Source organism: Patella vulgata, chromosome 1 (genome assembly GCF_932274485.2).
Source record: "Patella vulgata chromosome 1, xgPatVulg1.2, whole genome shotgun sequence".
In the NCBI taxonomy this organism is placed as follows: Eukaryota; Metazoa; Mollusca; class Gastropoda; family Patellidae; genus Patella; species Patella vulgata.
Window position 1 is genome coordinate 12,355,270 of NC_065879.2, and position 24,774 is coordinate 12,380,043.

Here is a 24,774-nt window from a genome sequence, read left to right on the forward strand (position 1 = left end):
TGAAGTAGATGGATTTCTGTGTGCAGAATGATCCACACTGATCAGCAGTGAATATTCGCCCTACCGCTACAATCACTGTGCTGGATTACCTCGATGCTTGTTAATGAAGGTTAGGTCTAAACGTTAAGGCCAGCTGCAGATCCGGAGTAGCCACCACTGAGTAATCAAAGAGATTTTTAAACTAATGATGGGCAAAAATATTTTTTCCGGCATTTTTCCCCCTTGTTAGTGGTGCAAAACAGGTTATTGGCAAGGGACAATGTACAGTCATTCGAATGGGAATAGTAGGCCGTAGCGTCGCTGCCTGGGCAAAATGTCCCCATAGCACGCTGCATGGCATATGCCCGTCACCGTTAGCCCAGACGGAGCAGAGCAGTAGACGTTAAACCCAATTTCATTTAATGTCCATTAACAGTATCATTATATTTAAGTCATTTAAAATTTTAACAACTGTTTCATCATTGTGTGGTGATGTAGGTTTGGTGTACATGTTTTATTGATAAACGAGCATAAAGTCGCAACCGTATTTTGTATTATAGAGATGGCGATTACGCAATGATATGGAATTTTAACAAGCCGTAACTTCTTTAAAAATTACTATTTTTACACAACTGATCTTATTATAATACCTAATTGGTAGGTCATTCATTGATCGAATGTCTGCAGAAGTCAATAATGACATGGAAGTGTTAATATCATTAACGTTTAACACCATCTTGGTTAAATTTATTTTTGTGCTGTTCGAATGTTGATAAAAATTACAATTTTAACTTTAAAATTATCAAGTATTAGTAGACTGTTAACGTGAAAGGGACTATTAAATCGCTAATATTTGGGACCTAGAAATTGACACAAATGGGTCGCAACGCATATAATAATGTCATAAATATATATAAACTGATTTATATTCAATTTTTTCCATTTTTACTCTAATTTCAAATCAGTTATGTTCGGCAAAATACGCCAGAAGTCACAATCGAATCTCTAGCGTCTTGTTATTCCAAGCAGTATTTATGGCGCACGCTCTCCAGATAAGGATAAGACGTCATGTCACCGTTAGACATGGGCTAAATCTATCTGTTAAGGCCAACTCAATTTTTGTCAAGGTCGCTGAGATGATTGTTGGCGAGATTATTGGTTAGGTTTAGGATAAGGATTGAGGCTAGGTCCAGTATTGGGATTAGCGCTAGCTCTATTTACATCTCCTGACCTATGACCCAAAATTGAGCTGGCCTTATTATTTAGAACTACCCTTTGACATGACTTGTTGAATATGTCTGGCCTCGTTCGTCGTGTCCCTTGTTACAAATCTCACTGAAACGCATTCTGGTACACGATTCGTGTACCAATGGTAAAATGTTTATTTTGCCTTAAATATTGGATATCAGAAGCTCACCTTTTTCTGGTAAAATCACAACATCAAAATAATTTGTGTTTTAATGTCGAAGACTGTGGATGATATTGAGTTAAAGACTTGCCTCCTTTAATGTAAATGAATGAATAGAACGGTGGTTTCTTCACCAACCGGGATAACGAAGTCGGTCATAAGGTTCTTTTACGTGCACGCTAACGAATACACGGGTGTTCTGTCCCACCGGAACGACTAGACGTACTTTGCCAGAATCGAATGACAATTTTATTGAAAACTACTCTGGCCAATTCAACGGAACTTTCTCGGCCAACACAGCCTTTTACACTAACCGTGAAAATGTGTGTGGGGGGGGGGGGAGGGGGGGACGCGGACAGCGCCACTACGGCCTACTCTTATATCGAATTCAAACTACCAAGGGATCTTTTACGTGCACACCAATGCGTACACGGGTTTGTCGACACATCCTAACTAGACAGCTGTCCTTGTCAGGCCCTTCGTCCTGCACCACTGACAAGGGGAAACCACCCCGGAAAATCCGATGAACTTTCTCGGCCAACACCGGTATCGAACCCACAACACCCTTTTCGAACAGCGTCAACGGGTGGCAGTCCAACAATAAAAAAAACCAAACTATTATTTAAAAATTTATTGCCTTTTTATACGAGAAGACTTGATCATTATGAAGCAATACATTGTGTTTATTGGGATTGCGCAAACAGCTATTTAGGTTGTTAAGTGCAACGTGTATTTACTTATGCATCGTATGTTTCATTTACAGTTCGATTAGTTCTTCAAGAAAACAAAGCAAAAATGTCTCTCCCTTCCTCTTCCAACAGAAATATTGCTTCTTCACAACCATTATGTGCAATTTATCACTGTTTTAATATCAAAACAAAAATTCAACGTATAATAGTATTAGAACACTTAATGCATTTGATTTCATTAGTTCGGGGGGAGGTATTGTTCTCAATGTTCATATATTTAATTGTTCTTAAAACATAAATAATAAATAGGATTAACTAGTAACAAATACAGATAGCGTTGATAATGTCCATTAATAATGGGGATTGGTCACATGATCACATTTAAACATTTCAGTGCTTCAGACTTCGTCCATATCTAAGAATGGTAGGACCGTGATCACCACCTCCCATCATTCTACTGGGAACTAATTTCTGGCCAAAGGCGGCAAATCGGGTCTGAATTGGAATGTTGGGGTATTTCCACCCGGATTTCTTTTGTAATCGGGGTGATCCTTCTAATTTGTGTCTAAATAATCCAATCAAATCGTCAATTTCGTTCTTGTCGAAGTTTCTCTCAGCGAGAACTTCTCGTAAAATGTCGCTAGCAAGTTCGTTTTTAGCCTCCAAATAGCTTGCATCTTCCACAACCGGAAGTGTTGATTTTATCCAGTCAGCTAGTCGTTGTGGTCTGCTTGACGTCACTATGACAACCAGAACGCAATATAATGCCAAAGAAAACCAGGATCGAACCATTTTCTGGAAAGATAAAAATAAACAAAATTTTATTAAGGGTTAAATAAGAACCAGTGACGTACTGTATAAATATCCCGGTAATAACCGCTGTCGTAACAATTACAGCCAGTCTGAATATATGCCTTCTTAGATCAGGGCGAAGATTGATATAAATTCTAATGAAAGGTTAGGTTTATTGCCAGATTACATAATTGATCTATGGTCATTTATTTCATCTCCTTACTCCTCTGTTGTCCTATTGCCAGATTACACCAGGAAAACTTTAATGTTGGACATCTACTCTATAAATCTCTATTATCTGTTTCTATTTCAATATTTTGAATACGTGGTTAATGTCCCTTTTAACTTGAATGTTTATCACATTTAGTAGTCATTTTTGTATTTAAAAAGGAAATGTAAGTGAAAACAGTGATTTAAAAACGTGCGAAGTCACACATCTCACACCCGGATTACAAACAAAACACTTATCAGATTTTCAGTATTGCTTTTATTATAGAGGTGATAAAATTTGAATCCTTCGTTGCCTGCTTTTTTGGTATAGTTTGAAGCGGACTACTACATAAACCATTGAATAGATGACCATAAATCGCCACCATATCGAAAAGAAGACGTTCAATGATCTCCAACCATAACGAATTTAACCAATAAAATACAATTTCTTTCGGCGTTTAATGATAAGAGTTCGTGCTTTTGTATTGAAAAATTGGATTGAATAACCCCATAGCCATTTCATAAAAAGATTGAATTACCCATAAGGACGTTTAATTGAAGTACTGTTTGTTCATGATACCTTATTCCACGGGGTACGGTTTTTGATAGAACAATCTTCAATATGGCATTTGAAAGGTCAAAATGACTTATCTTGTTAAGAGTGTACAGTGTTTGTGGAATTAAACAGGGAAACATCGATCTCAGAATGTTTAAAGCGTCATTTTTTTTTGTAAATTTCAAAATCCGATTCTAATCCTACCCCCGCCACTAGGTACCCACCTTCAGAAAAGTCGCCGATTTCCTTCTACTTTACGATCAAGTAGCCGTGTATTCTTTTTAATTTAATGAAAGATTAAAAAGTTTAGTGAGAGGTCTTGTCATTGACAAGTTAACTTTTTCAGCACAGCTGGACTAATGTTATCGGGACCAGAAGGTTTTGAACAGTTAAGAATTAGTAGCTGGGCCCTTATTCACGAAAACTTAAACTACTAAGATACAATCGAAATTTTAAGAAATACTGCAATTCGATTGGCTGAACAGTAAAATCAATTTGCATATATCCAATGAAGTTGCAGTATTTCGTAAAATTTCGGTTGTAACTTAGTTTAAGTTTTCGTGAATAAGGGCCCAGGTCTCTTTCTTCTTGTTGACTTACAATAAATTGATGCAATTCGTTGTTACTACGAGAAGCAAAATTTGGGAGGTCAGGTACACCATTTAATTTCGTAATCGAGACAAAATAGGAGTTGAGGATAGTCCCCTTATCAAGTTGGGGGTGGGGGGGGGGGAGGTGGATGGCTGAATGGTTAGCGTGCGCGCGCTGTATCATACAGTCTGTCACTGAGTCGACTGGCGTGGTTTCGAATCCCCGGTTGTACGTGGCAAGGAGTAGGGTCGCCTGTCCAACTTCGTGGGTTTTCTCCGGGTCCTCCGGTTTCCTCCCACTGCTAAAGACCCCTACGCGCAAGCGAATTGTGTAAATAAAATTAAACCATATGTTAGTCCCGAAATGACATAGTTTGTGTCGAGTGGACGTTAAACCCCATCTCTTTCTCTTATCAAGTGGGTGTGTGTAAACGCGTTTTTCAAATATTAATGGGGAGGTGGCTATCTTTTCATTTTCAAAATTTGTTATAGATTTAGCTATTTTCCACCATTTATTTTAATTAAAGGCAATTTGTTATTATTTATTTGTTGTTCTAATTTGTTTTTAAAATTACTTTTAGCTTCCCTAATTAATACAGAAACACTAAATATACTTCGATAATTTTGAGAAATATTTATTCCGCTTCCATTTAATGGAATTGAAAAGGTTTAATTAGTCTTTGTGTGTATGCCAGATGTGAAACGGAGTAGAACCGCATTACAAAACAATATACTAATGGCCGCCATTCAGGACAGAGATTTATTCTTGAAGTATGAAGTAGATGGATTTCTGTGTTAGTGGTGCAAAACAGGTTGTTGCCAAGGGACAACGTACAGTCATTCGAATGGGAAGAGTAGGCCGTAGCAAAATGCCCCCATAGCACGCTGCATGGCATATGCCCATCTCCGTTAGCCCAGTCGAAGCAGAGCAGTAGACGTTAAACCCAATTTCGTTTAATGTCCATTAACAGTATCATTATATTTAAGTCATTTAAAATTTTAACAACTGTTTCATCATTGTGTGGTGATGTAGGTTTGGTGTGCATGTTTTATTGATAAACGAGCATAAAGTCGCAACCGTATTTTGTATTATAGAGATGGCGATTACGCAATGATATGGAATTTTAACAAGCCGTAACTTCTTTAAAAATTACTATTTTTACACAACTGATCTTATTATAATACCTAATTGGTAGGTCATTCATTGATCGAATGTCTGAAGAAGTCAATATTGCTGTGGACGTGTTAATATCATTAACGTTTAACACAATATTGGTTAAGAATTTATTTTTTATTTTTGCGCTGTTCGAAATTTGATAAAAATTACAATTTTAACTTTAAAATAATCAAGTATTAGTAGACTGTTAACGTGAAAGGGACTATTAAATCGCTAATATTTGGGACCTAGAAATTGACACAAATTGGTCGCAACGCATATAATAATGGAATATGAAACTGATTTACATTCAATGGTTTCCATTTTTACTCTTATTTCAAATCAGTTATGTTCAACAAAATACGCCAGAAGCCACGATCGAATGGAATCTCTAGCGTCTGGTTATTTCAAGCAGTATTTATTGCGCACGCTCTCCAGATAAGGATATGACGTCACCGTTTGACATGGGCTAAATCTATTTGTTAAGGCCAGCTCAATTTTTGTCAAGGTCGCTGAGATGTAAATAAGGTTAGGGCAAGTGATTGTTGGCGACATTATTGGTTAGGTTTAGGATAAGGATTGAGTCCAGGGTTAGGGTTGGGATTAGCGCTAGCTCTATTTACATCTCCTGACCTATGACCAAAAATTGAGCTGGCCTTATTATTTAGAACTACCCTTTGACATGACTTGTTGAATATGTCTGGCCTCGTTCGTCGTGTCCCTTGTTACAAATCTCACTGAAACGCATTCTGGTACACGATTCGTGTACCAATGGTAAAATGTTTATTTTACCTTAATATTGGATATCAAAAGCCCACCTTTTCCTGGTAAAATCGCAACATCAATGTTAATTTAAATTGACCAATAATTTGTGTTTTCAATGTCGAAGACTGTGGATGATATTGAGTTAAAGACTTGCCTCCTTTAATGTAAATGAATGAATAGAACGGTGGTTTCTTCACCAACCGGGATAACGAAGTCGGTCATAGGTTCTTTTACGTGCACGCTAACGAATACACGGGTGTTCCGTCCCGCCGGAACGACTAGACGTACTTTGCCAGAATCGAATGACAATTGAAAACTACTCTGGCCAATCCAAAGGAACTTTCTCGGCCAACACAGCCTTTTACACTAACCGGGAAAATGTGTGTGTGTGTGTGTGGTGGGAGGGGGGGGGGGGTTAACGCGGACAGCGCCACTATGGCCTACTCTTATATCGAATTCAAACTACTAATGGATCTTTTACGTGCACACCAATGCGTACGCGGGTTTGTCGACACATCCTAACTAGACAGCTGTCCTTGTCAGGCACCACTGACAAGGGGAAACCACCCCGGAAAATCCGATGAACTTTCTCGGCCAACACCGGTATCGAAACCACAACACCCTTTTCGAACAGCGTCAACGGGTGGTGGTCCAAAAATAAAAAAAAACAAAACTATTATTTAAAAATTTATTGCCTTTTTATACGAGAAGACTTGATCCTTATGAAGCAATACATTGTGTTTATTGGGATTGCGCAAACAGCTATTTAGGTTGTTAAGGGCAACGTGTATTTACTTATACATCGTATGTTTCATTTACAGTTCGATTAGTTCTTCAAGAAAACAAACAAAAAAATGTCTCTCCCTTCCCCTTCCAACAGAAAATTGCTTCTTCACAACCATTATGTGCAATTTATCACTCCTTTAATATCAAAACAAAAATTCAACGTATAATAGTATTAGAACACTTAATGCATTTGATTTCATTAGTTCGGGGGGAGGTATTGTTCTCAATATTCATATATTTAATTGTTCTTAAAACATAAATAATAAATAGGATTAACTAGTAACAAATACAGATAGCGTTGATAATGTCTATTAATAATGGGGATTGGTCACATGATCACATTTAAACATTTCAGTGCTTCAGACTTCGTCCATATCTAAGAATGGTAGGGCCGTGATCACCACCTCCCATCATTCTACTTGGAACTAATTTCTGGCCAAAGGCGGCAAATCGGGTCTGAATTGGAATGTTGGGGTATTTCCACCCTGATTTCTTTTGTAATCGGGGTGATCCTTCTAATTTCTGTCTAAATAATCCAATCAAATCGTCAATTTCGTTCTCGTCGAAGTTTTTCTCAGCGAGAACTTCTCGTAAAATGTCGCTAGCGAGTTCGTTTTTAGCCTCCAAATAACTTGCATCTTCCACAACCGGAAGTGTTGATTTTATCCAGTCAGCTAGTCGTTGTGGTCTGCTTGACGTCACTATGACAACCAGAACGCAATATAATGCCAAAGAAAACCAGGATCGAACCATTTTCTGGAAAGATAAAAATAAACAAAATTTTATTAAGGGTTAAATAGGGACCAGTGACGTACTGTATAAATATCCCGGTAATAACCGCTGTCGTATCAATTACAGCCAGTCTGAATATATGCCTTCTTAGATCAGGGCCAAGATTGATATAAATTCTAATGAAAGGTTAGGTTTATTGCCAGATTACATAATTGATCTATGATCATTTATTTCATCTCCTTACTACACTGTTGTCCTATTGCCAGATTACACCAGGAAAACTTTAATGTTGGACATCTACTCTATAAATCTCTATTATCTGTTTCTATTTCAATATTTTGAATACGGGGTTAATGTCCTTTTTAACTTGAATGTTTATCACATTTAGAAGTCATTTTTGTATCTAAAAAGGAAATGTAAGTGAAAACAGTGATTTAAAAACGTGCGAAGTCACACATCTCACACCCGGATTACAAACAAAACACTTATCAGATTTTCAGTATTGCTTTTATTATAGAGGTGATAAAATTTGAATCCTTCGTTGACTGCTTTTTTGGTATAGTTTGAAGCGGACTACTACATAAACCATTGAATAGATGACCATAAATTGCCACCATATCGAAACGAAGACGTTCAATGATCTCCAACCATAACGAATTTAACCAATAAAATACAATTTCTTTCAGCGTTTAATGATAAGAGTTCGTGCTTTTGTATTGAAAAATTGGATTGAATAACCCCATAGCCATTTCATAAAAAGATTGAATTACCCATAAGGACGTATAATTGAAGTACTGTTTGTTCATGACACCTTATTCCACGGGGTACGGTTTTTGATAGAACAATCTTCAATATGGCATTTGAAAGGTCAAAATGACTGATCTTGTTAAGAGTGTACAGTGTTTGTGGAATTAAACAGGAAAACATCGATCTCAGAATGTTTAAAGCGTCATTTATTTTTTTTTGTAAATTTCAAAATCCGATTCTAATCCTACCCACGCCCCTAGGTACCCACCTTCAGAAAAGTCGCCGATTTCCTTCTACTTTACGATGAAGTAGCCGTGTATTTTTTTTTTTTATTAATTTATACCAATATTTTTGAAAAATATTACTCGGCATACCACCGGGCCATTCTAGACCCCGGCCCCCTGGAACAGTGTCCCAGCCCCTTCTAACAGGCCGTGCCGAGATTTTGCTGACTGAGCTACCGCGGATCCAATTTCAAAACAAATTCGGAACTTTCCTCATCCCCCTTTAAGTACACGTTACACGTTTGTAAATTCCCCAACATATTCTGATTCCGGTTGTTGATTTGTTTTTTAGGTGAGGGGAGCAATCGGTCAATTGAGTGAACGGATTACAAGTTCAATCGAATGTGACATTGTTAAGAGTATGTTATAAGGTTTGTCAGGGGTCGCTAACGACAGAAGTCAGCTGCACGAACGAACAGCTACATCTCAAAATGACAATCTCGAGTCCAAATCCAATCATTTGAAATCTGACGTTTGTCATAAAATTAGTTATTTTTTTTTTATTGAAGCAATTATTGGATTTCATTTTCCTTGATTTCTGTCAACATGGATGAACGCTCTCCGAATGAAATCTAATTTTGAGAGAACATCACGTACAAATGAAAAAAAACCCTCTATCCGGCCATGTCTCGTCCTGTTTACATAACACTATCAAATTAGAAATCAAATTTGATAAAATGACGTTTGCATGTTAAACGAGCACTATGTATGTACATTTAATGTTTTTTTTCTCTTGATAAAGTAGAAATGAGGCACGACTATCATTATATAATATAATAGACCACAAATGCAATGGCGATAAAAGACGTTATTTAAAAATTCAATCAGATATCCCTTGCAAACTGCTGTGCAAAATGAATATATATACACAACAAATACAATTGAGATAAAAGACGTCATTTCAAAATTCACTCAGATATTCTACTTTCAATTTATTTCTTTGTATGAATAAAGCTACCGGACGTCATTTGAGTGAATTATAAATTATAAATTGTGAAAATTGAATACCTTGCAAACTGCGATATTGTAAGAACTGAATATAATACAAATTCCATATCGGATAAAAGACGTTATTTATAAATCCAATAAAATATTCTACTTTCGTTTTTTTATTTGACGAATAAAGTCACTGTGAGGGATTTTGAATTCGTTACAAACTACAATATTTGAACTCCCTGCAAACTGTACTATTGTGAGAATTGAATCTTTAGAAGTAGTACCAATGAAAAAATGGTTCAGTTCATTCAGTTCAGTATTTACAAAGATATGATGAATTAAAAGGATCCGGCCAAAATAATTTTTTTATGGACCTCTCTTTAATGAGAATAAATTCAAACCAGGAGTGCTTTTTCTTAATGTTAAATAATCAATCTGAGTACATTTTAGCATGAATTAAGCCAGGGTAATTTAGTTGATGCCATGGTAATTTAGATGTTGCCCGAAAATGCCAAAGACAACCATCGGCTTTAAGTATACTCGATTTCAGTATCTCGAAAGGTCTGACCGAAAAAAAAACCCAAACTGTTACGTGCATCATTAAGAGTTTTAATCACCGTAATAACGGTGACAAACGACTAGCGACGGTGTACATAAAGCCGTGCACGCAAAACGAACCCTTGACGATTGGAATGGAATGATGAGTAGGCGGGGCGCTTCAGTTCTGGCAAAAACGCCTTCTTTGCATTGCACACGTCACTGTTGAAAAAAACATAAGCTAGTCTCTAAATGCCCAAAGTAATCTACATCTTTCTCCTTACGTAAAATTACGTTGCTGATTGAACAAGGTACCATCACGGAAACAGAGCTCGGGATCTCAATTCAATCAGGCCTCAAATTCACAAAGCATTCTCAGACTTAAGTTAAGAATTTACTCAAAATTGTTTGTCTGATTTTAACTAAAATAAAGCTCCTTATAAAACTTTTGTTCTTTTAATGTATCAAATACATCAATAAGAAACAATGTGCACAGCTTTGTGTTTCTGGATTAAAGATATTTCTCATAAACAGTGATTAACTTAAGTCTGAGAATGTTTTGTGAACTCGGGGCCGGAGACAGATACTTGGGTTCATTATGACATTTACTCAGCATTGGAGAATGCTATCTAATATCTAATCGTCCCCATGTAAAGTATTGAGCAGATTGGGGAACCGTGGAACGCTTTCCAAACCACTAAGTGAGTTACGAATTTTATTCAGTCTTTGTTACTTTCTTTTGTCTATACTAGACGGAAATCCAATGCTCTGCGAAGCAATCTGGGACAATTCCAATATAACCCAAATAGCAAAATGCTTTGTTATTCGGGGGTTGGATGGCTGAATGGTTAGCGTGCGCGCGCTGTATCATACAGTCTGTCATTGAGTCGACTGGCGTGGTTTCGAATCCCCGGTTGTACGTGGCAAGGAGTAGGGTCGCCTGTCCAACCTCATGGGTTTTCTCCGGGTCCTCCGGTTTCCTCCCACTGCTAAAGACCCCTACGCGCAAGCGAATTATTGAAATAAAATTAAACCATATGTTAGTCCCGAAATGACCAAATTTGTGTCGAGTGGACGTTAAACCCCATTTCTCTCTCTCTCTCTCGCTTTGTTATTCGGCTGATGTATTACATAACGTAACCTGAATACCTTTGTTCTCCTGAGTAAAAATAAACACCCTCGTCTGTAAATTTTCTATTAGCCATTTTGAAGTGTTAACTCAAGGTACTTGCTTTCGTACACGGTGTTACATGTACGTCGTGTAACACGATCTTGATTTTTTGATTAATTAAACAAATATTTAAGCAGGCAAAAACAAGCCATCGTCGATGTTTCTTTTGACCGAATAATTTATTTTTAAGTAATTGTTTCATTATCTCTCCCCATAAGTCAACACGTTCTTCGCTATTCATGTACATACAGATACAGTTACCTGCTTTCTTCAATGTAAAATCGATATTTTTTTCTCCCATTTAATTACTTGCAGCCATGACAAAAAGATCTTAAGCGAGTAAAATAAAAAATTTAAATGCCGACCGTTTTTAATATTTTGTTTCTTCTGCAGATCGATTTGGTTCAATTGAGACTCGAAGGGAAAACTTTTCTTTCATTAAAACAAAACACTCACGAATACACAATTTCTCTGCGTGGTTATGATGTAGCGCGAAGCGATGCGTAATTAATTTAGTACGTTGTCACCCAAATGATTTTAAAGATGCACTATGTAACTGGTCGTTCTTGCTATGATAGATAATGCAAAATGAATATATTGAAAATGTCATTCAGATTAATTCTGGGCGAAGTTATCAATGTTTGTAGTTTCGACAAGATGTGTGCATTAATTGTTTATTAGCATAACCACGGTGTTGGTTATTCTCCATTTTTGAATTAAATCATTGAATGGCTGAATCTACTTAAAATCGGAGCCATCCGATGGTATCGAAAGTGGATTATGGTCTTGTCATGTTAATAAATGTCTAATTATTAACGTAAGGCCTAAAGAAAGACATACAATAGGCAGATTTGGCCACGAGGTTGGACAGGCGACCCTACTCCTTGTCACGTACAACCGGGGATTCCAAACCATGCGGCGTTTCGGCCTACACTTCATCGAAATCCAACTATCAAGGATTTGTGTTCTGGTTTTCGTGCCATCCGAACTACTAGACAAGGCGGGAAATTCCAAGGAACTTTCTGGGCCAACACCGGGGGTATTCCTGCTTAGTGAGATACTGTGACATACCCCTCCCCCCTCCGACAAATGTACTATTACACTAATTTATCATTGTATATCTATTCAATGTTGGTCTTTTAGAGTCGTTTGTACTACATTATTCCGATAATCTATTGGACACCCTTAGAGGCTTATTACTCTTGTCACCATTGGATATCGGATTTAATTAAATAAATCTGTTGGTTTAGTGACAAGTGTCGTGCCTAAGGCAGGTGTTAAAATTGGCCTCTTTGAACCACCTGATACCCGCTTAAAATGCACGTAATTTCACTGAAAAAGTCCATGCACTAAAACTTCGTGGTTAAGAAAAACAAACCAACAAAAAACAAAATGCCGTGCAGAAATCTGAAAGAAGAACTAAGGCTCACGTTACTCATTGAAACTTTGTGGTTTAAAAAAAAACACTCATGGAAATCTCATCAAAATCTTGTGCAATTAATCTACACGTTTTTGTTTGCACCTTTCTTTCAACATAATTTCAAAAGATTTAATTAAAGTATATTACGTCTAATAATTTTTTTAAAATAGTGGTCGCTCTCTCCTGGAGAAGGTGTGTGGGACTTAATTAATTTCCTCGATGCCATTATCTATTAACAATGAATGGCATTAAAGTCGTTAAAGAAAACTTTTCAATATTTTTCATATTTTAACATCTAGCACTGGGTAACCACAGATTGATAATTTGCTGTTCATTGTTTATTTTAACTAGTATTTTAAATTTCACGGCGGATATATCAAACATATAACGTATCTGTGAACTACTATCAAGAAAACAAAATACAATGTTTTGTTTTCAGAGTTAATTTGATCCCATTATGTTGACATACACCATTTATAGAATAGTATATATTGTGAAGGAAATTATCTAAAAGCGTTAAATTATACTTTATGTTAGTATTTTAAATTTCACGGTGAATATATCAAACATAATGCCGCATTTGTGAACTACTATTAAGAAAACAAAATACAATGTTTTGTTTTCAGAGTTAATTTTTTCATTATGTTGACATACACTGAAGTACATTTATAGAATAATATAGTGTAAAAGAAATGATCTAAAAGAGTTAAATTATACTTTATGTTAAATTAAATTGACGTACAACCAGTATTGTGTGCTGTATGATCAGTTTTATAGGGTTAGAACTCTACATTTATAGAGCAGTATTGATTGAATGATCCGCAAGAATTTATAGTAACTGTATAAAGTTATAGCGTTCGAATTCTGTAACCGTAAAGTGGCATGGTGTTCGAAATCTGCCACTGTATACAGTTAATGAGGTTGATCTCGGTAACAACATAAAGTTTTGGAAGTTGAATTCTGAAACTGTTTAAAATTATGGCGTTCTAACTCGGCAAATGTATAAAGTTATGGTGTTCGAACTCGGCAACTGTATAAAGTTATGTTGTTCGAACTCGGCAACTGTATAAAGTTATGGTGTTCGAACTCGACAACTGTATAAAGTTATGTTGTTCGAACTCGGCAATTGTATAAAGCTATGGCGGTCGAACTCTGCATATAGTCGACAACTGTATAAAGTTATGGCATTCGAACTCTGCAACTGTATAAAGGTATATATATATATATATATATATATATATATATATATATATATATATATGGTGTTCGAACTCGCCAACTGTATAAACGTTTGGCGTTTGAACTCGGTAACTCTATAAAGTTATGGCAGTCGACCTCAGCAACTGTAAAAACGTATCGTATTCGAACTGTATAAAATCATGGGGTTCTAACTCGGCATATAGTCGACAACCATATAAAGTAAGAGCGTTCGAACTTGACAACTGTATAAAGCTACTTCGTTCGAACTCAGCAACTGTATACAGTTATGGCTGTCGAACTCGGCGACTGTTTAAAGTTATTGTATTCAAACTCCTAAACTGTGTAAAGTCATATAGTCGGCAGCTGTATAAAGTTATGGTGTTCAAACTCGACAACTCTATAAAGCTACGGCGTTAGAAATCGGCAACTGTATACAATTATGACGGTCGAACTCGGCAACTGTTAAAAGTTGTCATATTCGAACTCGAAAACTACATAAAGTCATGGTTTCGAACTCCGCATATAGTCGGCAGCTCTATAAAGTTATGGTGTTCGAACTCGACAATTGTATAGAAAGCCACGCCTCGGCATTTAGGCACCTTTGTTTTATGGTGGGTCCGATAGTGTATACTCTGCATATAGCCCGATTTTATCTCAGGACCGGTGCTTGGGGGTCAAGGAAAAATTCCTCCATTTTATCATCTCTTTCTATTATAAAGCCTTCATGTTATCATCGGTATCTATTACAAGTTGTTATATTCTTTGAGGGGGGGGGGGGTGGATGGCTTAGTGGTTAGCACGTGCGCGCTGTATCATTAAGTCTGTCATTGAGTCAACTAGCGTGGTTTCGAATTCCCGGCTGTACGTGGCAAGGAGTAGGGTCGCCTGTCCAACCTCGTGGGTTTTTTCCGGGTCCTCGGGTTTCCTCCCACTGCTAAAGACCGCTACGCGCAAGCGAATTATGGAAATAAAATTAAACCATATGTTAGTCTCTCTCTCTCTCTCTCTCTCTCTCTCTCTCTCTCTCTATTCTTTGATCAAATGCCCCATACAAAACAAGTAAACAGTGTTCCAATGATTCCAGATAAGAAACATTCCACTCATCTGAGATATCGTTAATGGCGAATGGACATTTGCTCGTTTTACGTTTCTGATTTGTTGTCCACGTCCCAAGAGAAATCATAACCCACTGAAGGAAATAATGAACGTAATTAATTTATCATGCACGCATCGTTTATCTTTATCTAATCTCCCCAGTCCCCGATCGTCATGGCTACCTTCACTGCCGCCATTTTAATGTGACAACTGACCAACTTAGCGCCCCCTTGTGACTTCATATCCAGATAATCGTGTTAAATAAATGGATATACTAATTATCCAGGGTTTGTTTGTCTGTGAACGCGTCGACCCCATCTTTTATGTGACAAATACCTGTTTTTTTCCCTTGTTTTCTCAAACTGCTAAAAACCTATACAGGAAAGAGAATTATTAAAATAAAACTGCACCTTATTCAAGTCCAACCTTAATCAATTATACTAGCTTATGTAATTAAAAAGCACTTGTTAGACCATCCGGTGCGATTTTACAGAAATATCACGAATACGACAAAACCCGTGTCACATTGATTAACTGCAGTTATAAATATCCGGATTTTTTTTCTGTCTTGTTATTAAGTACAATCCAATGTGTAAGATGACTAGTTCTCCCATTCTTCTACCGTACAGGACTCAGACTAACTAATAAACTAACGACTCGACAGATGGGATAGCATCAATCTTTCATGTTCATAACCGGTTGTGCTGCTTTGGATTGCGATAAGGCCTTCCGCTCCACGTGGTTTTTACATTATCAGACTGGTAACTGTACTTAAGGTCAATCGATAGCCTACAGCGAGGTGGGGCGAAAATCTCCGCCATATTTGAAATGAGTCACCGACCCCCATTAGTTTATATTAGGAAAACCCACGGGAATCAACTATCTAATCAAGTCTAGATTTATATCTATACTGCCCAAATATGTATATAGTTTATCATTGTATGAAACCAATCGTCTGTCGCTAATTCCCAATTCGTTTATTTGCACTTTTCACTAATTTACGAGGAACTAGCGCATTTACCGTAGTTATGTAATAATTGTCCCCACCTCACGCCATTAATGTTTCGTTAACATTTAACAGGGGCGGGGTACCTTGTCGGGTGAAGCAGAAACGTGAAATGAAATGTGGTTTTGCGTCATACTTTTCTGTACCGACTGGTCTAATGAATACGGGTATAGGCCTACGCCATGCAGTGTGCTACGTCGACACTTACTTTGAATTCGGTCCGTCAAGGGTTATTTACGTGCAAGCCAATGTGTACATGGGACCTCGATTTTTCGTACATTCGGAAAGACTAGGCACCATTCCATGCCAGACCTTCCGTCCTGGACAACAGACAAGAGGAAGCCGCTCCGGAAAACTCATAGGAACCTGCTAGACCAACATCGGCAGCGAACCTGGGAACTGATTAGCTTAGTGGCTTACTCATTGAGCCAACGCGGCTCTGGTTTACAGAGCAAATAATATTCCGTTTGTGAGAGAGAGAGAGAGAGAGAAATGGGGTTTAACGTCCACTCGACACAAACTAGGTCATTTCGGGACTAACATATGGTTTAATTTTATTTCAATAATTCGCTTGCGCGTAGGGGTCTTTAGCAGTGGGAGGAAACCGGATTCCGTTTGTGATATGTGTATTCTAAATTCAGAGTGATCGACCACTGCATTCACTAAAACTTAAAACCATGTTAAGATCACATGAATGTACATCAAATTTCTTACTCAATAAAACTATAAAATCTCTTCAAATACAACGGACGATTTAGAACCATATAAAAACTCTCCAAACACAGGATCCATATTAGGGAACGGGCGATTTAAACCACCTTTTTTTCAGCATATAATTAAAGATCTATAAGAGTATTGTAAATCACAAGTTTCTAGAAAAATTTAATTTGAATAAAAACAAAGAGCGAAAACAGGGTACTTAAATCAACACATCCTTCTGAGAGTCTTAACTTAATGGTCTTGTATGTGAAAACAAGATTTAAGTGGCTGAAAAGGGGGCTGGAATCTAATCGTTTAAGCTTCTTTCGTGTCCACGCAGACAGTTTTATAAAGATCGAAGTTTCAAAATCAATTGACTTTTGGTCGGCATTAAAACAATAGAAAAGGATCGATTTCACGTTCTCAGTTTAGAAGGCACTCAAGAGATTACAATACCCAAACCTATCAACTTCAACACCCACTCTACTATAATGACGTCATATAATCCACTTCATCTGATGGAATTCTACATTTTACGTCTGTACAATCCAGTCTACTGCAAAATCCACAAATCTGACTACCGGATAATCTCGTCTATCACTAAATCCACAATTCTTCAACCTTTGTTTTCACAAATATCGACATCACGTGAGGGGATCAAACTATTCGATTGGTTGACGTCAGTATAGAAAATATTTGACAGTTATTGATAGGGTGTGTTCGATTGAAACCATCATGACGTTGTTTGATATGGGACACAACACCATTCCTCAAGCATTAACCTACATATTGGGTGGGTCAGATTTAGCTTTGGACCGCCCCAAAAATAAATGAATTTGAGACGAATTTGGTAATACAAAACGCGCAGATGTCAAAGAAAGTGTGTTTTGGAATTATGATTTGTTCGGTACACAGAGACGGTATTTGATACTTCTGATGTAAAAACACTTGGACTTTTAATCAAGTCGCTGCGGTCAGAAATTCTGATGTAAAAACACTTGAGGTTTCAATCAAGTCACTGTTCAGAAATATCCCCCCTTATTGTTAGTTTGTTTTTCATTTTGTGTGAAGACCGGTACCAATTTACCGTTTAACCTTAAAATATATCACAAGGGGAGGTCACTCGTGATTTATTTCCGTTCATGGTGGGCAAAGCAGACAGAAATATATTTCATGGTGTCTGATTATAAACTATTTGTACATATATATACAGTAAAGGGGAAACGTTTAATCCCCGAGTTCATCCCCGAGGTATACACATCTAGATTATAATCGAATATTCATGGAATGTTTATTTCCTTAATTTAATTTTGCTCAAATCCAAGATAAAAGACAGCCCGTGGACCTGTCCGACGAAATCCCCCCTAGCGGCTAAAACTATATCGAGACGCAAAGAAAAATGATAGAATAAACCTGATGGTCGCGTCAAGAGAAATGACCGCTGCTATGAAAAATGTTGCGGCTGGTTCATCTGATGGCTTAATGGATTTCTTGACGACAATAATTAATTTTATAATTGCCTTAATATACGTTTCGTTGCCATCCCTGAAGCATGATTATTTTAATACGAGGGTTTAATAGCCACGACCTCTTATTTCTGTTACTGAAAACGGTTGTAAACATTTTTGCGACTTCGTGATGTCTGATCCAATAAAAAGTCTCCTCATAATGTTGCGTAAATGTTGAGATAATTATTTAATCAAGCATTTCTACGAGTGCCAAAAGGGATTAGGTTTTCATGGATTTTTCATTGACTCGCTGATAGTTTAATGTTATTTGTAAAAGGATTAGAAGTCTAAATGGGTATTAAAAAATATATGTCGGCAAATGCCCGGTTCAATGACGTCAACTTCTGTACTCTATAAATAATAGTAAGTGCAAGGGGACCACGCTACAAAACTCCCGACAAAGCTGCGGACAAGACAAACTCCATAGATATCGCAAGAAATAAACAAATATCAAATCAAGTGAATAGATAAGGGGCCTGACGAGTGAAATTATATCAACCGTGCTAATGAGAGAGAGAGAGAAATGGGGTTTAACGTCCACTCGACACAAACTAGGTCATTTCGGGACTAACATATGGTTCAATTTTATTTCAATAATTCGCTTGCGCGTAGGCGTCTTTAGCTGTGGGAGGAAACCGGTGGACCCGGAGAAAACCCACGAGGTTCGATAGACGATCCTACTCCTTGTCAAGTACAACCGGGGAATCCCCCCTCTCTCTCTCTCTCTCTCTCTCTCTCTCTCTCTCTCTTTAGAAGTGTGAAGAAACCAGATATTACAAAACAGATATCTGCATAGGCGTAGGAGCTCAAAGTAATTCAGGGGGGCATAAGAGAAAATTGCCCGAAATCAATACCGGTTTTTCGGGCATACATATCATAAGAGAGCTTCGGGCATATTTTCGGGCATGCAGTGGACAAGAAAAAGACGAGAAAATACTTTTCGGGCAGTGTGGATCTCATAGAAATAAATTAGTTATATTTTTTCTCTAAACGTTAATAGAAAAAAAAGGTCGTCGAATTTTTCATTGCCCGAAAATAAATTTTTTGGGGGGCAAATGACCCCCCTGCCCCCCCCCCCCCCCCCGGCTCCTACGCCTATGGATATCTGTTTCGAAGTAGAGTAGATAGGTCTCAGAGTGCAGAATGGCGGGACGAGCCTCTTGCATGCAGTTGGCTAAACGGAAAAATTTGCCTGCGATATCACATTAGGTCGAAGCGGACTTTAACCCCTACTACTACCAGAGGGTCGTGGGAGGCATGGCTCGTGTTCAATGTTTACGCATAAATTTTCGGTCATATACAGAAAAAAAAATTGTTTTGGACAGGATGGTAAAAAAGAAGAATTCCCTACGTCATCGCCATTTAATTTCTTTTTGGTTTATTTTTGAACTCTCATAATATTTACACGCAGTTAACTTAAAAAAATATTCCCATCTTCACACCTCAAAAGTTTTTTTTGTAAGTATGTTAACGATCTCATAAAAGGTTAAATTTAGGTTTATAGAATAGGGCGAATGAGAAGCGGGATTCTTATGTTTTCATTTGCCAAACACTCCAAGAAGACATATGGCAGTGAACGTGACTTCTCCAACATTTCTAGAGCTTTAAATAATAGCATTGACAGGATATGAAGCCTGCTCTCTATATCCTCGTGGATTAAACTCAGCAAGGCATTGTAGAATAACATATACGATTCCTGCTCTAAAATAAACCCCAATCTCCGTGCAGTGTTTGTTGTGCGGCAGTCGTAAGGATGCATTCAAGTGCTCGGCTACTTTACGTTGAAGATGACATTATAACTCATTGTGGGAATTTCTGGTTGTGGGAACATCCGGGTAATGGGTTTTTTTGGACTCTAACTGACATCATTTTCGAATGGAAGTCTTATATGTGTTAAATGTCAATTGTTTTTTACAACTCTTTCATTTGTGGAACATACGTCAAATTTTACGATGACACTTCATTCGATCAAAATATTTGGGTTGTATTAAGCATTTTTAAAATGGCTGTTTACGACTTTCGTGAACTTCAATTTATTTCATTATTAATAGGAAATATCTAAAAAAAAAAGAGAAGAGAAATAAACGCCCCCGCCCCTTCCCCCGAAAAAACATATCTTGAACCCGACATAATTTTTTTTTATTCATCATTCTCAAATGATTTTATGGTCTCTGCGAACCTTTGATTTTTAACGGCAATAACAAAGCACTCCACAAAATAACAATTTTTAACCACCCTTCTAAAATGATCTTTATGGCCTTTGCTCAGGAAACTTGATAAAATATTATCTAGAAATCACAAGAAAAAAAATTAATAAATAGATAATAATAAAAAAAAATTCACAAAACAAAAAAAACGAACAAAATATCCCGAATCCCCCGAAAATGAAGAGAAGAAATTGAATGTTCTAATAACCAATCTAAAAGCCATCAGGGAAGAATAGAATGCTAGAATTGCATCTTGGACAGTTTGATTATTGGTGTGTATTGCTATTAGATCCACATAGTTTCAACCAATAATTGTCTGTAACGCCGCTTCTTTGACAGTTTGCACTAACCATTCATCCATTATTTCCTGTTTTTGTTTCCGTGTTACGTCACGGCAATCACGTATTATGTGAAGAGAAAACATCGTAATAGTATATTGTCTCGTAACCCCCCCCCCCCAAATCACCCATACGTTTTATGTTTTTGATGGATGAATCGACTTAATAGCTCTCTCGTGGAACTAGACATAGCCTCCCCTTTAAAGTTACAATTTCACAACACCGTAAACCCTATTGTTATTTGCTAACGCAAAGCAGAAACCTTTTATGTAATTAAAGGAATGAACTGAAACGTGGTTTAACGTCCCACTTTTCTGCTCCGACTCCCATGGATTAACGAAGACGGGGCCTATAAAGGAGAGTGGGAACTTTGGGGATCTAGGTAAAAGGGAATGAGATGGGGTTTAACGTCCTTCTTGTCCACACCAATGAAGACGGGACTACGCCACGCCATTGACACCAATTGAATTCAAACCCTCGGGGGTTCTTTCACGTATACCCGAACTCGGATTTTTCGTCCTATCAAAACGACTAGACGCCTCTCCTTGCCAAGCCCTCCGCCTTGCACCACTGACAAGGGCAAACCCGAGGAACTTTCTTTGCCAACACTGAGCTCGAGCCAGTGCCTTACTCCCTGAGACGCCGCGAAGTAATTTTTAAAAAAAAAAACATATCAAGATACCGCTAATTCAAAACTCGACTTTCAAAAGAAAAGTCGGTTATGTTTCAATAATATTGTGTGGCGATAATAACCAATACATCTGGAAAGCTAAATAAACACATCTCTATTGTTTGGCAACTAGAAATGAACACAGATATAATATTGTAATATGAATGTATATAAACTGAATTACTTTCGATCGTTTCTGTTTTTACTTAAATTTCTAATCAGTTATGTTCGGCGAAATACGCGAAGGGTCCAAATTGAATGACAGTCGAGTTGTTCGGAGAGGTCGTATGTACATGCACGTAAAAGAACTGTTGACAGTTTGAATGCAATTGCTGTCCGGTCAAAATTTCGTTCATCGTAGCAAACTGTATGGCAGTCTTCATTATCTGAGTTGGAGCAGAAAAGTAGGACGTTAAACCCCGGACTGAATAGCGCAGTAGACGCTTATGGCTAACGCCCGGATCCATTCACTTGTGATTTCTGCGTGTTGCGTCTTGTCCGTAGATTTGTTTTTGTGTAAATTATGTGTGGTGCAGTCACCCGGCACTTACTACTACTACTATATATATATTATTCATTCATTCAATCATTAATAACAATGTGGTCACCCCCCCCCCCCCCCCGTTTAAAAGACAAACTAAAAACAAGAGAGAGAGAGAGAAATAGGGTTTAACGTCCACTCGGCACAAACTAGGTCATTTTGGGACTTAACACATGATTCAGTTTTATTTCTATAATTCCCTTGCGCGTTGGGGTCTTTAGCAGTGGGAGGAAACCGGAGGACCCGGGAAAACCCACGAGGTTGGACAGGCGACCCTACTCCTTGTCACGTACAACCGGGAATTCGAAACCACGCCAGTTGACCAAAAACAAGAGAAATCATAGAAAACTATAAGATATTTATAGTCACTGGTAAAAAAATGATAGATATTATATCTTTTATTATATTCAGTACTACACTTATTGGCGATTACAGTCTCGGAAGTAGAGCAGTCAGCTATTAAAAAAAGGTTCCTTTACATCCGGGTCTTGAACTGTTACAGACGATTAATTTCACCCACGTTTTTTTTAAAAGTAACATTAAGATGGTATGGCTTTTTTTAAAAAGATATCGATATATATTACACTGCCTACCTATCGTACAACATTTATTCACCTTTATCGTGACAATATCTATTTATCATGTAAAAATACAGTGTTTTTCATAATGTAAGTGTTAAGGTGATGCATTTTAGAAACGACAATTAGTTTTGTCGAATGGTTAAAGGAGCTGAATCTCTATTCTTTGGGACCTAGAACGGAGATAGAGAGAGAGGGGTGTTTAGCAGTGGGAGGAAACCGGAGGACCCGGAGAAAACCCACGAGGTTTTTACAGGCGATCCTACTCCTTGTCACGTACAACCGTGGAATCAAAACCACGCCAGTTGACTCAATGACAGACCGTATGATACAGCGCGCACGTGCTAACCATCCGACTCCCATAAAGAACGGACACAGATGGGTAGCAACGTATATAATAATGTAATATGAATGTTTATAAAATTCATTGCTAATACGCATTGACTTGTGGGGTATGTTTAGCCTAGTTCATCGAGTCGCTTTATTGCAAATGGCACCCAAAAGCATTCTGGCACGCAATTGGTGTGCCAATTTTAAAATTTTCATTTTGTCTTAAATATTGGATATCAGAATCCATTCTTTTCACTGTAAGATAACAACATTATTGACCAATAAGTTGTGTTTGCAATATCGAAGACTATGGATGATAATGAGTTAGAGACTTGCCCCCTTTAATACAAGGCTGAGATACAATGGTAAATATCTATTAATCATGCCTTGGAATCTTGGAATATGTGAAAAACAGGACTGATAATAATGTCGAAAGGCCAGGTATCTTATAAAACACGATTCTAATTATTTCTATAAAATGTAATTTTTTTTAAAACACTCGGATTCAATACAACGGTAAATATCACCCCTTTGGTGATGAAAAAATAAAATGAAATGGAATGTAGTTTAACGTCCTACTGTTCTGCTCCGAACTGGGCTAATGAAGATGGGCATACGCCAAACAGTGAGCGTCTTACCCACTTAGCCACCATAACCCCAAGTAAAAATGAATGACTGATAATGACGTTAAAGGACGACGGTGGTTCGTAAAAACATATAGTTTTAAGTTCATTAGAATGTTGGAACAAAGATACAACGGGAAATATATATATTATTCATGCTTTGGAATATATAAAAATACTGTCTTGATACTTATTTCTATAAAATAATTCTCTAGAGATCATAGGATTGTTGGAACATTGATATGCTATCTATTAAACATACATTATGCAAGAGCAAAATCTGCTTATTACAAGTCTTTCTTTATGCCTGAAATGTTATCTAAATTATCAATTAGACATTAATTAACTTATCCAGACCATAATAAACTCTCGATGTCAAGGCTAGCCTTCGATGTAGGCTGGATTAGATTCCTATATGCCGCTAACGGCCGTTGATAATTAAATCAATAAAAGTGGATAATCGAGACTAAGCTGTTTATATTAATGATTTTAGTAATGATAACCGAGACTATGCAAAAATTTCACCGGCTTCTTTCTCGGCTCATAGTGGATCAATTTGACTGAAATTTTCAGCAAATTACCTTTAGGCCTACACTATCTAGTTTTTAACTATTATAGCGAGAACTACCATCTCTTTATCTTATCTCCCATAATGTATCTTTAATCACCATTCTACGTATTTCCATAAAATATATTTTTAAGATCATCGGATTGTTGGAACTAGGATGGGATACGTGTGTGAGTTAGTTGTATTTTACGTTCGCTTCCACCGAGGTGATACCGCAAACATAGGGGAATATCTATTAATCATGCCTTGTATCTTACTAACAAGTATTCTACTTATTTATATAAAAAGGTTTTTTTTAAGATCGTCGGATTGTTGGAAGTAGGATGGCATTCAACGGTGAATATCTATTGGTTATGCCTGGTAAGAAATATAGTATTAATAATACAATAGAACTATGATAGGCCATCCAAAATAGCGGGAGATAATTACTAGTTTGAAACTTGGAGTGGTTATGTAGATTCACACACTTGCCTGTGAGGGGTTTAGCGATATATGCGCGTTATGTTTTCTTGTTGTACACTGAAATTCCACTCAACGACCATCTCAGTATTACCGAGAGAGAGAGAGAGAGAGAGAGAGAGAGAGGGGGGGGGGAGGGGGAGGGGGGTAACGTCCACTCGACACAACATATATATATAGTTTAATTTCATTTC

General features: G+C 37.3%; 1 long non-coding RNA gene across 1 annotated transcript in view; it reads right to left on the reverse strand.

Annotated features, from left to right (window-relative positions):
* Positions 1-6,819: 6,819 nt before the first annotated feature.
* LOC130012997 (uncharacterized) overlaps positions 6,820-24,774 on the reverse strand; it is a 29,068-nt gene continuing 11,113 nt past the window's right edge. The window contains exon 2 of the long non-coding RNA XR_008788272.1: positions 6,820-7,687. This is a non-coding gene — a long non-coding RNA (uncharacterized LOC130012997). The remainder of the gene's footprint in view (positions 7,688-24,774) is intronic.